The sequence below is a fragment of the Canis aureus genome, chromosome 3, assembly GCF_053574225.1.
Source record: "Canis aureus isolate CA01 chromosome 3, VMU_Caureus_v.1.0, whole genome shotgun sequence".
Classification (NCBI taxonomy): domain Eukaryota; kingdom Metazoa; phylum Chordata; class Mammalia; order Carnivora; family Canidae; genus Canis; species Canis aureus.
In genome coordinates, this window is record NC_135613.1 from 63,924,371 (window position 1) to 63,940,117 (window position 15,747).

General features: G+C 37.1%; 1 long non-coding RNA gene across 2 annotated transcripts in view; it reads right to left on the bottom strand.

Moving 5' to 3' along the window:
* Positions 1-15,747, bottom strand: part of LOC144305516 (uncharacterized) — a 32,296-nt gene that overhangs the window by 6,599 nt on the left and 9,950 nt on the right. The gene's annotated exons all lie outside the window — the stretch shown is intronic.

Below are 15,747 nucleotides of genomic sequence, written 5' to 3' on the forward strand. Positions count from 1 at the left end.
CTATTGATACTTTCATGCTTGAATGGGTACATATACAAACAAATATTTCACTTCTACCACTAGTTATGAGGAATTTAAAATGTGTGAATAAGATTCTTTACATTTACTCTTCATTATACCTTCAACTTGTATAAACAGGAAAAAATAGAAAATGTTTTCTTAAGAGTAATAAAAGTGTTTTTCTTTCTATTTAACATTAATTTCTTTATTTTTATTTTTTGTATAAAACAATTCCTTATAAAAACAGTAATCCATATCAAGGATGGAATTAAGTTTTCTTTTCTCAGCATGGTAATTGACTCTACTATGATTATTATTTAAAGACTTAGAGATAATGGCTTCATGCAGAAAAATGAAGACTGTTCTTGATTTTATTGAGGAAAAAATAATAAAACCAACATACATTTGTTAACTCATTCCTTCCTCCACAAGCATTTATTAATATTTTCTGTCAGGTGCTCTATTAGGCATTGTAAAGAAAAAAGAGTATAAAATATAGTCTTTTTCCTTAAGGACCCAGCAATCAAGTTTAAAAAAAAACACCTTGGAAGAAACAGATACACAAAATGACAAAGATTTTTTAATGGTAGGTTTAATAATGGTAGAGATACACATAGGATACAAAGACATACCTAATACAAACTTAGAAGGAATTCAAATGCCTTTGGATGTGAGGATGCCTAAGCTGAATTTCACAGAATAAAGAGGACTTTGAAAGCAGAGGTGTTAAGGGCAGAGTATCCTAGGCAGTGGACTAGCCAGAGTAAAGGCACAAACCTGAGAAACAGCAGGTGTGCATAAAGAAATACAAGATGCTCAGAGTTGCTGGAGTGTGGAGTAAAAAGAGCTCAGCAGGATATGGTAATGAGAGATGGAGTGGTCCCAGATCACAGAGAGCCTTGTATATCTCATTGAGGAGTCACTTTTGCATATTAAAAAGATCTTGTGACACCGTGGAGAAGATCCTGGAAGATGTTAAGCTGTTATCAAAAAAAACAGTTCAGAGGCTATTGGAGTAACTCAGAAAATATATGAAGAATTTAATTAGAGCAGTGGAAGAAGCTGGACCCCGTGGTTAAATCCCAACTCTCTCACTAGGTAACCTTACACTAGGTCCTCATCTCCCCACGCTTCAATTCCTTTATCTGTAAAGGTGGCATAATAATGCCTACAAGAATTACTAACTACGGGTACATGGGTGCCTCAGTCCATTAAGTGTCAGATTCCTGGTTTCAAGTCATGATCTCAGGGTCATGAGATCAAGTCCTGCATTGTGCTCCATGCCAGTGGCAAGTCTGCTTGAAATTCTCTCCTTCTCCCTCTGTCCCTCCCCCGACCTCAAGTTCTCGCTCTCTAAAATAAAATAAATAAATCTTTTTTTAAAAAAAGAACTACACACTATCACTTCATTTTGCAAATGAGGAAACTGATCACTGAATATAAGGATGAATTAGAGTGGGAAGATTAGACAAGTATAGAGAAGTTAAGTTAGCAGGACACGGTGGCTGATTTACTAGAGGAACTGAGAGAGGGCTGAGATTTAAGAATGACCCCATGTTTCAGTTTTGGTACTGTCAACTGATATAGAGAACACAGGAAGAGGAGATGGTCTGGTGAAGATGATAAGGTCTCTTTCTTATAATTGAATTGGAAATAGATTCAGATGAAAATGTCTGCCAAGCAGTGAGATATACAGATCCTGAATGCAAGTGAGGGAGCCGGATAAGGCATGCAGATATGGAAATCATTAGCAGTTGGGTTTCAATCAACACCATAAGAATAAAGGATATAGAAAAGAGAGTAGTAGGCTAATTAATACCCCCTCTGAACACAGCAGAATAGTCTACTAATAATTTTTTTGTATGTACAAATGTATATCCCCCAACTACTCTGACAAGTGATACTCAACTAACAAAGTTCCTGGGTATCCAATCAAATACTACAGAATGGCAAAGGAGTTTGAACAGATGCAGGATAAGAATCTGTAGAAGAAAGAGAAAAAAACAAAAAAATGAGAACAAATCCCTACAGTACAGAAAAATGCATATACCATAACACATACAGTGCTAAACAAAAGAGTAGCAGAGAAAAGAATAAGCATTTTGATACAAAAGATGATTGGTATAATGAATTATTTATAATAAAAATGTATGACATTATCCTCCTGAAGGCAGTAGCGGTAAAGAGAGTTTGCCTAAATAGCAATAAAATGGTGTTTCTACTGAAAACAGACTAAAGACAAAAGGACTGCATATAAACACAGTCTACTAGTTAGTGAATTTGTTTCTCACAGGAGTATCAGTTAACATTCTGAAACTATTTTATATGCCTAATAGAATTGAAAAAATAAGTGAAAAAATGCTAGATAAATAGGATCTAGGTTTCTCACCATCAGAGCAAGAAATTATAAATGGCAGTGGAGGTGATCTAGGATAAACTCTGTGGTACTTGATTAGAGTTAGAGACATCAGTATGGACTCATGTTCTGGATAGTTGGATGCATGGATAAAAAGATGGATAGATTATGGATAGGTGTTTATATATATACTTTTAGTATATTTACACATATTTCCTAGCTCTGTCTTCAGAGAGATCCTAAAGGTAGTGACACTCAGTAAGCACACCCCCTGCTCAGATCTTAGTGTTCTAGGACAATTTTCCAACAATGGAACTAGGGATCCTTGAAGAAATAGCTGATTCTAGGGCTGCTGCAGAGAAAAGAGAAACCAAGATGATTCTAGAGCACCTTCCAATGCCAAAGAATAACAAAGCACTGACAAGGGAAGTAAATAAACAAATAAATAAGGGATATGTATTTCAAAAGAACATTGGAGCCAACATAAAATAGCTCCCAATGGTCAACACTAGATGAATTTGAAGGAAAATGTTTTTATTAGAATTTAACCCAAAGTATAAAATAAACTTCAATGGTCTATACTGATACAAATTATTGAATAAATAAATGTAAAGAAAATTTTCTTTACTGAAAAGTTTCCAAATAATACAAGTAGATATTCTCTGGCTCCATAAGATGAAACTTAATGCCCTTCCTTCCCACCCTCTGCCATAGGTACACATGTGTTGAGTGTGGACTGAGTTTAATGACTCACTTCCAAAGAATAGAGAATGAAGGGGAAAAACTGGAACTTCCGATGTAGAAATATGACACATACCACCTTGTCTAAGTGACCAAGGTCAACAACACCAGTCATGTTGGTATCATCTACCTCTGTACCTCTGTGGTATTTGTTTCCCCCAAACTATAATCCCTGTCTAATCATCCGGAAAACATCAGACAATCCAAATTGAGGGACATTCTACAAAATATTTGATCAGGACTCTTCAAAACTATCAAGATCCTGAAAAACAAGAAAAGACTAAGAAATTGTCACAGATCTGGGGAATCTAAGGATACGTGACAACTAAATGCAATGTGACATCCTGGATTGGATCCTGGAACAAAAAAAAAAAAAGACATTTAGTGGAAAAACTGGTAAGATCCAAATACAGTCTGAAGTTTCTTTTCTTCCTTTCTTTTTTTTAGTTTTATTTTTAGGTAATCTCTACATCCAACATTTTTAGGTAATCTTAGGGCTAGAACTTCTACCCTAAGGTCAAGAGTCCCATGCTCTAAGTAAAGTCTGAAGTTTAGTAGCAGTAAACTATCAATGTTAATTTCTTAGTTTTAACAAATGTACCATGATTATGTAAGTTGTTAACATTATGGAAATCTGCGTGAAGAGTATATGGGACCTTTGTATCATCTTCATGACTTTTCTATAAATATAAAATTATCCCAAAATAAATGTTCATTTTTTATTTTATTTTAAGTAGGCTCCATGCCCAATGTGGAGCCTAACTCAGGGCCTAAAATTATGACTTTAAGATTAAGCCCTGAACTAAGATCAAGAGCCAATTGCTCAACTGATTGAGCCACCCAAGCACCCCAAATGTATATTTTTTTAAATAAAGTTCATTGGCAAGTTTTAAAATTCAGAATTTAACATTTGAGATCATGAAATGTAAGTACAGTGATAAGTGACTTGTTTAATGCAAATATCTAAATGTATTAGCTCCATCAAACCTACAATCAATAAATGTCTGCCAAAATGTTTTGATGACCTATGGCAGCAATAAATTCTGCATTATACTTTGAGTAGACATTATGTTTATCCTACTATGAGAGATCTAGAGAAAGCTCTTGTCTAGCTATGATTAACAGACGATTCCAAATCAAAATATCCCATCTGTAAGTAAGTCTGTGTAAATGGCAAAGTGTGAAGAGAATATTTAATATTAGGATATACTCTTCAGGATGAAATGTCCCCTATAACAGGGTTTAATTACTCTAACAGAGTATAACCAGTATTTTAAGGTACCATTTGAGTAAGACAAAGAAGAGGATCTGGGCTGTCATAATTCGAACATTCCACCTTCATGTAGACACTTTATAAAGTTTAAACTACCAATTGGGCTACACAGAGTTAAATGCATACATATCTGAGGTCTTTCACTGCTCCTACCTGCACTTTTTTTTTTTTTTAAATGACTCTTAACCTCCCTTACTTAGCTGCTCAAAATGAAAGACTCAGATCATCTATCCCCTCTCACCAATAATCTCATCCTGATGCTACTTTGTTTTTTTCTCGCCCAGAGTCCTCTTTTCACTCTTGATCTCCCAGGTCTCCCCACCATGCCCTCCAGGGCTACAGTAGTATTGCCAACAATTGACTTAGGTGTACATCTTCACAGTGAAATGCTACTTCATACCCCCTAGTGTGGCTAAAATTACAACTGGCTATACTAAACGTTGGTGAGGATGTGGAGCAACTGGAAACTTCTTATATTATTATTGGGAGTGTAAAATGGTATAAACTCCTTGGAAGACTATTTGGCAATTTCTTGTAGAGTTAAAAAATGTACCTATTCTAGAACCCAGCAATTCCATTTTCAGATATATATCCCAAAGAAATGAAAGTATATGTCCGCAAAAGATGTGTACAAGAATGTTCCCAGCATTCTTATTTGTGATAGTCAAATACCATGAGCGACTAAAGTATCCATCAATAGTAGAGTGGACAAGCAATCTGTGGTATATTTATACAACAGAATATTATAATAAAAAAATCACATTATTGATTCATCCAACAACATGTATAAACTTCAAAATGCTATGTTGAATAATACAAGTCACATATTAAAAAAGCACATTCCACTTATATGAAGTTCAAGAAGAGGCCAAACTAATCCATAGGGATAGAAATTAGGATGGTTGCTATAAGCAGGGTGTATCAGGGGGAACTGCCTTCAAATAGAAGTGACATGAGGGGACTCTCTAGGGTGATGAAAATGTCTTATATCGGGACACCTAGGTGGCTCAGTGGTTGAGTGTCTGCCTTTGGCTCAGGTCATGATCCCAGGGTCCTGGGATCAAGTCCTGCATCAGGCTCACCAGAAGAAGCCTGCTTTTCCCTCTGCCTGTGTCTCTGCCTCTCTCGGTTTCTCATGAATAAATAAATAAAATCTTTAAAAAAAATGAAAAGAAAATGTCTTATATCTGGACTTGGATGTTGGCCCCACAGATAAATATATTCTCCAGAAGTCATCAAACTGAAAATTTGTGTGTTTACAAAAACTTGATTATAAAAGAACTCATGTTTGTCTTATTAACTTAATGTATACCTAACACCTATAATTAGGTAACATATACTTAATAACTAATACATATTTAATATATAGTACAATTAACATATATTTAATAACATACATATTTAATACATAGTATAATACCTAGCTAGAGTCAGTGTTCAATGAATAGTTGATTAATGATTATCAATATACTTTAATTGTCATCAACATTTGGCACCTGAGAGATCCCAAATCCTCCCAGTACATGCTCTTCCAACCCAGAGAATCCCTTCAGTTCTGAGCATGGCTGGCTTAGCCTTCTCATTCACAGTAGTGGGAGGAGATATAGGAAATGAAAAAAAAAATCCTTAGCATATTAGTCATCTGGTAAAAATGGGAGACAGATGGAAAAGGAGACAGAAAAAGAAGGAGGAGGAGGAGGGATAGGAAGGGAGAGGGAGGAAAGAGGAGAAGGAATTGGGAAAGAAAGCTAGGACGAGGTATATTATCTTAAGGAAGGCTATAAAAAAAAAAACCTCTTTAGAAGTACCACTTTATGTTATACATGAAGATGCGTAATCAAGTAAAATAACTCAGGCTATCTACATAGTAAATGCAAAAAACTTGAATTCACTATTTGGCAAGAAAAAATTATATACGTCCACTAAAATTAAGATCATTGGGAAAGAAGAAAGACTTATTCCAGAATTGTTTTAAAATATTTCAACTGCTAGTTAAAATTTGTAAGCTCTACATTGTTGCAAACTCATTCCCCCTTCCCAATAGCAGCACTAACAGCAAAAATAAAATTAGGTAACTGCTTGCTCTCATAGATCCCAAAATTAGCTGGCTTACTTATAATTTAGCCCCATCTTGTGGTAGTCTAGCAAACTGTGGCTAAAGGCTCTCCCTGTCCTATTGTGTTTTTGAAACTGTAGGCATAAGTCATACTATTCCTAGTTATGTTTAGGCTAAAAGAAGCTGGGCTAAAAGACAGACATGGCCAAGGAGCCATCTAGGCGATAAGGGCACTCATGGGTGCCTGTGAACCACTGTGGATTCCTTGAACCAACCACTTCTCACAGTGTAACTGTTTTCACAGAGGACCCATCTCAAAACACGTCTTCATGTAGCTTTTTGGCTTCTGACTCAGCAAACCAAAAGTCAGAAAGCTCTAAAGGCATCCCTGGGAAGTAGATAAGAAAATCTAAACCATTCAAAAAGAACAGAAACATGTTGTTCTATCATCTCTTCAACCATTATAACTTTGGAGTGACAGTTCACAAAGCTATTAAGGAAAGACATGGTGGCAAAGATTCCTGCTGATCGGTGACATTCAGCTAAAGGATGAAACTGAAATTAATTTCTTTACTACCCTTTTTTGCATTCAAGATTATGTGGAGAAATGCATCTTTTACTGTCTTTTGGCAATGAAAGCACTGTAGTTTTTGGAAGTGCCATTTAAAAATGTCATCAGCCTGACCTTTCAATGCTAAATGAAACTTGTTCTGTGCAATCCAAAATAGAGATTTCTTCCTATCTCATTTGGATACCTAACTGCACTATGGTTCTGAATATCATGATTACTCATATATGATTATTGGAATGAGATTTACTCATACATGACCATATAATTGAATGTGATTGAATTAGGTACTTCAGTGACTTACAAAGAATATTTATATTTGGATCTGTGTTAAGGTGGCCTACAAATTCAAGCATGAAGATGACATGAATTATGAACATACTTCAAGTGATATTGCCCAGTACTTGATTTACTGTACCACTAATATGATATAATACCACATAGTCCAAAAACCCATTTTATATATTACCATTTCATTTAACTTTAAAGAGAAACTTATATAGTAAATGTAAATGACACAACCTGGGATAAGCAGAGACATTTTCATTTAATAAAATAGATTCTTAAAATATACCCAGTTACTCTGTAGGTTGGGTAATATTTTCATATTAATTAAATGACATATTTAACCATACATTTTTCACAGATGTTTTATCTCTAATTGATCATAGTTCACATATAAATGTACTAAGCATCCATACTTTCACATGTGCCCACCAAATAAACTTTGCTGAAAAAATAATAATTTTGGAATAAAAAGTTTCTTCTTTACCAGCTTGATGCATTTAATTTTCCTTTGTAGGATTTCTTAAAACAAGACAAACCAACAAGCTTCTAACACTTCCTTTCCACCAGATGATATAATTCTCATACAGTTATCACTATTGGACAATCACTTCCATAGATTAATGTATCAATTAACTAAAGGTTGTTCTGGAAAGTTGTTGAAGAGTATGATAACTATAGTCAATCATACTGTATCATACACTCGAAATTTGCTACAAGAATTGGTCTTAAGTGTTCCCACCATAGAGATAAAAAAAAAAAACCCTCCTTAACCATGTGAGGTGATGGATGTGTCAAATAGTTTGATTGTGGTAATCATTTTACAATGTATATGCATATCAGAACATTACCTTAAACATACAAAATTTTTATTTGTTGATTATAACCTCAATAAAGTGGGAGAAAAAAAGAAGTGGGTCACAGAAGACCACATATCGTACGAATACATTTAGATCAAGTCCAAAACAGGCAAATTTAAAGACCTAGAAAATAGATTAGTATTGCTTAGGACTGGGATGGGGGAGGGGAGTGGGACTGACTGCTTATGGGCAGGGGGTCTTTTAGTGAACTATACAGTATGTGACATATTTCAATAAATCAATAAAAATTAAGGCTTTCTGTTTTTTAAAAAATAAATGAGAATTTTGATTTATACATTTTAGACATTTTTTGAAATGTGTGTGTGTGTGTGTGTGTGTATTCCCACTGACTTCCATTTTGCAGAAATTCTTCGATATTTCATTCCCCCTAAATTTATAGTAAAATCCCTTTTCTTTCCTCTGTCTCCTTGATTCTATCCTCTTCTCTCTTCATTCATCCTCTGATTCTCTCTTACTCTTCCTGCATCTCTCTTCTCTGTTTTTAATTCCTTTCTTTTAGTAGTACATAGTAAACAACAACAAAAAAGTATAATTCTTTTACCTCTCTCTTTCCCTCTCTCTTTTTCTCTTTACAGTCCTTTGCTTTTTCTTACTTAATTGCCCTCACTATAAAACTGACTTAATTAGTATATATGTGTATGTTAATTAATTACATATTAAAAATAATTTTAATGATAGCTCAGTGCAGAAGAAATGTATTAAAACGTAGAGCTTCTGACTATACAGCATTTTTAGATACTTTAAAATTATATATGTACAGTCCATTTTCATTATTCATGTTAATTATGGCCTATAAATTTGCTAGGAAAAATGCTAAACCATTGCTCCCAAGAGACATCCACATAACTGTGTGTGCCTCTAGTAATGACATTTTCATCAGTTGAACAACATATAACCTTGTTTTTTGTTTTTGTTTTTGTTTTGTTTAAAAATATATTATTTAATATATATCTCTGATTCATTAACATTGAACTCATGGCCAACAGCCAACTCATGCCTGGATAAAGCTTATCCAACACATCTATCCTCTCCATGAGAGCATAGCACAGCATTTTTGAGTTTAGGAACACTAGACAGCACTTTTGCACTCCACTTGGGAACTATTTTAAACAAGGAAATCACCAACAAAAAAAGCACAAAAAAAGTAAAGAATGTGGCAACTAAATAGACCTTTGTAACATGAGAGACAGAACAAGAAGGTGATCAAAATATTTACCTGGAGGAATTATTCTGTTGACTTAAATAAGATAATACAAGAACATTCTGTATAAAAGTATAAACTGTAAGTGTAATGTGGGAATCAAAGGCAGAATATAGATTATTAAATTTCCTTATGACCTACAGCCCATTGACACATCCTTGAAACAGGCAGCATGACCTTCCTCTAGGAACTCAGATGCCTCCATGTTAACACCTTGCTAAGGGTAATAGGCTAACTTAGGCCAATCCCCAGAACCCTGTAAGTCTACTTTAACATATAAAAATTCCTTTGGAATTTTTGACATATTTAACCATACATTTTTCACAGATGTTTTATCTCTAATTGATCATAGTTCACATATAAATGTACTAAACATCCATACTTTTTTTTGGAAACTTCCTTTATCTCTACCCCCAAGACACATGTTGGCTATCATCCCCCAAGTGTATGACCCACTGATGTACATCTGAAGGGTCTCAACACTCAGGCTTTATTAGACAATAATAAATGACCCTTTCCCAACAACAGCTAGTCCCCTCAAGGTCCTGGAAACCTTGCTTCCAAAATTCCTTAGAGAATTAGGCTCTCCCTAACCCCCTCCCAACTTGAAGGTATATAATGGGTCACTCCTCATGACCGGGGTACAGCTCTTCCTGCCCACAGGTCATGTCCCCATGCTTTAATAAAACCACCTTTTTGCACCAAAGACATCTAAGAATTCTTTCTCGGCCATTGGCTTTAAACCCTAATGCCTTTCCTACATCAATTAACATTAATAATTATAACAGCTATGTGCTTCTAGAACGTACCAATGTTCACTATTTTTAAGGAATAAATCCTGGAAATTATACTTTATGTCTCTAAAACATCAACAAAAGCCTAACTAAAACATCGCTCTTTCTTTTCTTTCTTAGCAATAATTTTAATAACTGATCAGAACTTGTGAATTACAGCTGCTGTTATTAAAATGGGAAGAAATTTTACTTCATACATGCAGCTTGATTGACAATTTTCAAAACATGTTATGTTTGATGGAGATAAGAAATAAAAGAGATTCCTAATGATCAAAATATAGGAAACCCTTTATAATCCAGAGTCACTTTTTTAAAATACCAGAGACCCACCAGGATTTTGCCACATTTCCCTTAGAAATCTCACCAACACAGACTCCTATGAAAAATGATGCTTTGTTGGGCAAAGAGTAAGCCTTCTAAAATGTAAATGAGACAAATCTGTGGCTATTTATAGCAAACAATAAGCTGGTGGCATGTAATTAATTGTACACAATAATGAGGAGATGCTTCTGTAGCTCAAGAACATTCTAAACCCATGGCTTCCACAGTCAGGGGAGACCATATCACACACTCCCATCTGGCACATATAAAATCCCCCTCAGCTCCTCATCCACAGGATGCATCCTTGCACTCTTGCAAACATGACAGGTCAAAAATGGAACGAACAAGGACAACAAACTAATCTAGGTACTTGCCCATAGCAAAGAAACTCCGCCAAAAGCACAGAGGCAGTGCAGCAGATTACAGTGAAGTTTCCGGGTCCCAGGCTCCAGGTTGCTAATGCTTCTTTCTTGCTCTTGTGCCTGCCTCTATTTTTATTCGGGAAGCTCCTTAAACCTGCACCTGTTCCATCACAGGAATGCAACACATAACCTACCAGCTTACTAGTTAAACATAAGGATTAACGTGATTGAGGGAGATGCACGACTATCAAGAAAATACTCTCAGGCAGTTTCACACAGAGCCCTTTATGAATGCCACATGTTGGTCAGGCTTATTAAAGAGACAGACTAAGTCAGAGTTCTGCCACGGAGCATCTCTAGGCTGCCAGGCCCACGGTGTGCACGTGAGGAGGAAGACTCAGGGATCACAGTCAGTCACACGTGATAACACTACACGGAAGGCTGCATTCAGGACACCAGGAATTTTGCATCACAAGTCTCCTTTGCAGCCCAGGCCTTTCTCTTTCACTGCCACTCATTCAAGCATTGAGTCAAACTGATAAGACCTAAATGAAAACAGCTCTCCTACATAAGATCCCAGCACTGGATATTATTAATTTCTTTCTCCAGATAAGGAGCCTGACATGTGAGAGAAAAGAAGGAAGCTTCTCAGGTTCTTGTGGCAATTATGAGAACAAAAGCTCATCCAGCCTTGGCCAGAGCTCAATGTTTTCTTCCCGGACATACATCCTCAGCCTCATCTGATACCATCACAGTAAGAAAGACCTTACATAAAAGCTTGAGGAAAGCCACTGAAACGAGACCAGCCAATCCTACTAACCTTATGACAGGTTCAAATGCCCAAGGCACTGACTTCAGAGAGTCTCACTATTGCTCCAAGCAATACACAGCAGAGCTGAAAATGAGCGAGGGCAAAGAGCAGCATTGTGTGTGGTACATCCAAAAAAGCAGTGCTGACCACACCTACAAGCCAACAGAGCTTGGTCTAAGTAAGAATGTAGAAAGTTTTCTACATTTTAAAATCTCTAGTCATGAATGCATGAGAATGCTTATCTTCCAAAAATCTAGGTTTTTTTACACCACAAAACTCCCCATTTTATATACATGACCACACTTCAACTTTGCAGCTAACAATTATGCCTTTTTTCTTTACCAGTCCACTTCCTGCTTTATTCACAGTGAATTATTTCTACCATCTCTGAATTATTTGTATCGTTTGGTTAATAGATCCTCCCCTAGCCTGGCTATCCCTCTACATATGTTAATGTTCCTTTTAAATTGTGGTTTCGTGTTTTGTAAAACTTTACTTTTCTGCTACGCAGAAACAAAATAATGATAATAACTACCAGCTTTGACCTTTCTTGGGTCCCTAGACCCAATTCCAATGTGTGTGTGGGCAGGGGTGGGGGAGGTTTTGCAAGGTTCCCACCATGCCAATAAATGATTCAGGGCACCAGAAGGGTGTTCGAGGAGAATCGACCCAATTCTGACAGTACCCCAGTACCCACCTGCAGAGAGGATCAGGTTCCATGGGTGAAGGGCTCACTCCTACAAGACTGTCCTCTGCCACTTTAGACACCAGTTGAAAGCCCAGGCTGTCACTCATGCTTCTTACCACCTGGCTATAGATTGGGGGTTCCTACAACCTGGACTTCAGATGCCAGCTGCAAGTCTAGGTTGTTACCTGGCAGACTGGCTTTAAATCAGAGGTTCACATGACTCCCTCATTGGGTTCACTTATTTTGCTACAACAGCTCACAGAACTCAGAGAAACATCTCACTTAGATACTCAATTACCAGTTTGTTACAAAAGGATATATCTCAGGAGCAGTCCCATGTAAGAGATGAATAGGGCAAGGTATGGAGAAAAGAGAGGAGCTATGGTGCTCTCCCCAGGCACCACTTCCTCCAAATCTCTGCAAGCTCATCAACCCAGAAGCTCTCTGAACCAAGCCACTTGGGGTTTTTATGGAGGCTTCATTACATAAGTATGGTTGATTCAATCACTGGTCATTGGCAACTGATTCAACCTCAGCCTCTCTCCTCTGGAGGCGGAGGCGGGGGTGAGGCTCTAAGTTCCAACTCTAGAATCATGAATCACGTGGTAACTAGCCCCATCCTTAAGTGGGATCCAAAAGTCACCTAATTAACATAACAAAAGACACTTTTATTGCTTTTATTACTTAGGAAATGCCAAAGGTTTAAGGTGCTCTGTGCCAGAAACAAAGACCATATATATATTTCTTACTACAAATCACAATAATATAGGGCCCATAAGTCATGTCATTCAGTATACTAAGTGCTTTACAAGAATTGTCTCTTATGATGCTCAATTAATCATTATTATCTCAGTTTACCAACAAGGAAAGTGAGGTGCAGAGAGCTTAACCAAATTTTTCAGTAACCTGCAGCCACTGAGGAGCCGAGAGACAAACCCAGGTCTCTGACTCCATCACTTTTGCTACAGTGATGCAATTGAGTGGATACCAGGGAAATATGCCATTATATTTGGTATATCACATTGTAATATGTACTATCTTATATACCTTATCTTCTTGGTACTAAGGAATGTATTTTTCTCCATATTTTCAAGTTTCTGTAATCAGGGTATCTCTTAAAACTGGTATGGACATCTAATGTAGCTGTGTTTCCTTGCACCTCCTTAACACCCTGGTAATAGAGCTGTTATTATGGAAGTGTCACATCTTAGAATTAAAGTAGAATCGAGGAAATATCTGACTTATGTTTAATTGTGCCCAGGTCTCACCCACCTGTCTGCCTCCAAATGAAAGCACATCAGTAATCATCATCATCATCATGAATTGCCCCATCCAACTCTGGCAATACCTCAGCCATCTAGAAAGAGCCTTAAGGGTGTTCACACTTGTGTTCACCAAGTTTCCAGAGCTAGGCACCAATACTGCCCATCTGGGCAGAAGCCAGCTTACAACCCCATGTTTCACAGACACCTTTGCTAAAAGAGCTTCTGTAGCATCTACCTGGAGTTCTCTCTCCAAAAAGTCTGAAGACTGGGCCAAGCACAGCACTCATTCTTGCCTCCCTACCATGCCTATCCACATGTGCTCCTGCAGAAACTTCCTCCCATTTTTATTAGGAAATAAAAACGTAAAGCCTTTGCAGCATTATTCACAGACATTTACGGAAACAAACTAAATATCCATCAATGCATGAATGGATAAAGAAGACGTGGTGTAATAAAAGCCATGAGAAACAAGGAAATCCTGCCATTTGTAACAACATCAGCGGACCTTGAGGAGATTATGCCAACTGAAATAAGTGAGACAGAGAAGAAAACACCATATGGTATCACTTATATGCAGAGTCTAAAAAAGCCAAACTCATAGAGACAGAGTAAGGTGGTGGCTACCAGTGGCTGGGTAGGGAAGGAAATGTGGAAATATTGGTCAAAGGGTACAAAATACCAGTTTTAAGATTAATAAATTCTGGGGATCTAGTGTACATCATGGTGATTATAGTTAGTAATACTGTGTCATATACTTGAAAATTGCTAAGAGGTAAATCTTCAGTATTCTCACCACAAAAAGGAAAGAGTAATTATGTGATACGATGGAGATGTTAGCTAATGCTACAGTGGCAAGCATTTTGCCATGTATCAGATAAATGCAATGCATATCTTTCACTTTCACAATGATACATGTTAACTGTGCCTCAGGAAAGCGAAAAAAAGTCTTCAAACTTTCCTCTCAGGGAAGTTTATAGTTCAATCCTTTAGTCATGTTTTCTTCTATTAAACCCTCAAAAAGCTTTTGAGATTGGATGCCTCCCAGTTATTCTAGGAAGTAGTTTGGGAAAGAACTCAGTTGTCCAGCAAGGATCCAGGTAGAACTGATCAGGGCTTCTTGATGAAAGATCCCTTTAGTAGAGGATCTTTTGTGAATATCATCCTTTGTGTAAATAGCATAATTCCTCTGCTTAAAGTTCTATTTTGTATACCTATCACACTTAGAATAGAACTCAAAGCTCCTAAAGCATGAATCAGGATAGGCCTAAACCTTAACCCTCCACTGTCCTCCCCAAATCCTCACTCCCTGCACTCAAGCAACTCTCACCACCTTGTTGGTCCTTAAATATGGAAAGTTTGGGGATGCCCGGGTGGCTCAGTGGTTAAGCGTCTGCCTTTGGTTCAGGGCATGATCCTGGCGTACCCGGATTGAGTCCCTCATCGGGCTCCCTGCAGGGGGTCTGCTTCTCTCTCTGCCTGTGTCTCTGCCTCTCTCTCTGTGTGTCTCTCATGAATAAATAAATAAAATCTTTAAAAAAAAATGGAAAGTTTGTTCACCCCTCAGAGCCTCATCCTCTTTACCTGATGCAATTTCCCCCCCATGCAATTTCATAGCCTAATGTCATACTTCATCCAGGTCTCTGGCCAAACATACCCTTCTTAGAGAGCTCTTCTGTTTCCACCACACATTAAAAACACCTCCTGCCATGTTAGTGAATATCTCTGTACCTTACTTACTTTTTATATCCTACATAACTGCCTGAAATTCTATCACATATTATATCAACTTCTATCAAAACACACACGTGTTCGTTTGTTTATTGTTTGCATCTTGCCCACCTCCTTTCAATCTAGTCTTGTCTGTCATGCCTATTGCTGTGTCCCAGCTCCAGAGTACTGGTTACATTGATGCATGAGCTCACTGATCTTTGTTTATTGTATTAGCTGCTTTGAGAAAGGCCATCCATCCAAGTCTTCACTATTTCAGGCATGGGAAACTCTTGTGCAGGCCAACTGTAGGAAAGACCCTCAATTAGGTAGACTGGGGACAAATCTTGACTCTTGCAATTACATAACCTAGCTGCAGGGCACTTAATCTCTCATAGCCTTGTTTTCCTCTTTAAAAAATCTAGATAATAGGGATGC